At 43.8% G+C, this 2,771-nt stretch overlaps 1 pseudogene; it reads left to right on the top strand.

Annotated features, from left to right (window-relative positions):
- Positions 1–425: 425 nt before the first annotated feature.
- Positions 426–2,136, top strand: LOC106528017 (uncharacterized; annotated as a pseudogene).
- The last annotated feature ends 635 nt before the right edge of the window (positions 2,137–2,771 follow it).

The raw sequence follows: 2,771 nt of genomic DNA, 5'->3' as shown, positions 1-2,771 counted from the left end.
AACCCATCCAGAGGAACTACTTATTTTTTCTTTTGAATTTTTCTACCCGGATTACTGAGATGCATCAGGACATTTTGAACCACTTTGGCCAGGATTGCCTGAAACTAGTTCGAGAGTCTGAGCAAACAGCAAGAAAGAAGGCGGACTACAGACACCATCTGAGAATTAATCATCGTTGCAGACAGAATGGCATCTTTCCTAGAAGCCTTCAGCTTAAATCATCTGTTGGTGGACAATGGGCAAGTAAGATCTTACAGAGGGCACAGACCCAGCTTTTGAACGAATGAGTAATACAGACCAACTTTACCATTGAAACTATAGAAGCCAAAGAGGAACACATCCGACAAGAATTAGCAAAACATCTAGATCAGACCACATTCCAACAGGTTATGGATTTTACAGAAAAGGCAGGTTTAGTTCAGCATATGAAATCCAAAACCAGACAACAAAAGAAGTTCACTTTACTGGTAACTCGACAGTCCCGTCGTAATTCCAACAACTCACAGAAGGTGGAACACACAGGAGCACAAGAAAATGCCAGGGAGACAGAGAAGTGGGTGAAGAATTTATCTGACAGAGAACTCACCCAGACAGAAATCGAAAAGCTGTCCAGGGGACTGAACTTTGAGGTCCCACCAAGAAGAATTCTTCTGGTTGAGATGATCACAGCCACAGAATCAGCCATTCGCAACAACAAAATCCCAGAATTTGAAGCAGAACAACTTAGGAACAAAGTTTCAGCTTGTCACAGCAATGCCAAACCACCACCTTCCAACATTAGTAGAGAAGAGAGAGTCTCGCTCACCACCCTCAGCAAGGACAAAAACATCATCCTCTCAGCAGACAAAGTAAGGTGCACAGTGATTTATAACCAGAAAGACTACCATGAGAAGGTTATGACGCTCCTTAGTGGCATGACCACATACGAGCCACTGAAAAGAGATCCAGGAAGTGAATACAAGAAGAAGTTGATAGAGTGCCTGGAAAAGTTAGAACAGGACAAGGATATTAACTGCATTCTGTACCACACACTGTTACCGACCTGAGGCCACTCCTAGTCTGTATGGTTTACCCAGAATTCACAAACAGGATGTACYGGTAAGACCTATTGTTAGCATGATTAACTCTRTCACTTACAATGTTTCCAAATATCTAGCGTCAGTACTTGGTCCATTAGTTGGCATGTCAGATCATCACATACAGAATACCATGGACTTTGTGAACAARGTGAGGGATGCCATCATGGAGACGGATGAAACTATGGTCTCCTTTGATGTCACATCACTCTTTACATGTGTTCCTGTTGATAAGGCAGTGGATGTGGTCTGTGTAAGATTAAAATCAGACATCACTCTTAGCCGCAGAACCACTCTTTCCACAGAACAACAGTGTCAATTTCTGAAACTGTGTCTAGAATCAACCTATTTCACATTTGGGGGGCAATACTATGGGCAGAAATATGGTTGTGCTATGGGCTCCCCAGTTTCCCCTATTGTTGCAAACCTGTACATGGAGGAGGTGGAAAAGAGAGCTCTGATGTCCTTTACAGTGACACCATCGAGCCATTGGTTCAGGTGTATTCATGACACCTGCTTTAAAATTAAATTCCAGGAAGTCCAACATTTCACTGATCACATCAACTCTGTGGATAAATATATAAAGTTCACACGAGAGGATGTAAAAGATGGCAGGTTGGCGTTCCTGGACTGTGAAGTCTCAGTTTCAGATGGAGGATGGTTGGAAATTAACGTGTATCATAAACCCGCCCATAAAGACCAGTATTTGCATTTTGATTCCCATCACCCACTGGAACACAAGTTAGGAGTCATCAGAACTCTGTACCACAGAGCAGACAATGTCCCCACAAACACAGGAGCCAGAGAGAAAGAGGAGTCACACACTAGACAGGCCTTGGAACTGTGTAATTATCCTAACTGGGCTTTTCTGAAAGCAGACAAGAAACCCAAACAGGATTCCGGCCAACAACGAACAGAAAATGAAGATACTAAACCCAGACCCAAACCAGTCATCATTCAATATGTGGCAGGAGTTTCAGAGAAACTGAGAAGTTTATTCTCTAAATATGACGTCCCAGTGGCTTTAAAACCCCAAAACATGTTACGACAAAGATTAGTTCACCCAGTGGCGGCTGGTCAATGGGGGCGCCGCCCCACCACTAGATTTTTGTACACAAAAAACTAATAAATACTGGTTATTGCTCAAAAACTCTTAAACATAGGAGCTTCAGATTTTCATTGGTTGTTTAGCCCTGATGAGGGGCTATCGATCAGGTCAACCAAGTCCCCCCCCCCCACAACTTATATTGGTTGCACCTAGTCGCATATGTAGGGGTCACCTCGAGTCAAATTATCAAGGAACTATCTTGGACTCTCAGTCCTCTGATGGGCCTTCAAAAGGACAAAAACTCTGTTCCACTTAGAAATGAATTTAGGCCACCCAAGGCCACTTTCCTTCTAAATCAGATAAAAAATAGAAGAATCTTCTCTTATTTGATTTGCGTTCTCTTAACTGAAAGTATTACRCATTTTGATAATCAGAGAATGTTTATCAAAGTTACAGGAGAAGAGAGGACAGATCTCAGGGGCGACTGTGGCAGAGTGGTTGGGGAGTCGTTCTGGAACCGGAAGGTCACTGGTTCGATCCCCCGTCCAGCCGTCTCAGTCGTTGHGYCCTTGGGCAAGACACTTCACCCACCTTGCCTACTGATGGTGGTCAGAGGGTCTGGTGGCGCCGTTGCATGGCAGCCTCGC

Source organism: Austrofundulus limnaeus, unplaced genomic scaffold (genome assembly GCF_001266775.1).
Source record: "Austrofundulus limnaeus strain Quisiro unplaced genomic scaffold, Austrofundulus_limnaeus-1.0 Scaffold356, whole genome shotgun sequence".
NCBI lineage: Eukaryota > Metazoa > Chordata > Actinopteri > Cyprinodontiformes > Rivulidae > Austrofundulus > Austrofundulus limnaeus.
Note: the sequence above shows the minus strand (reverse complement) of the source record. Positions and strands in the feature narration are given on the sequence as shown.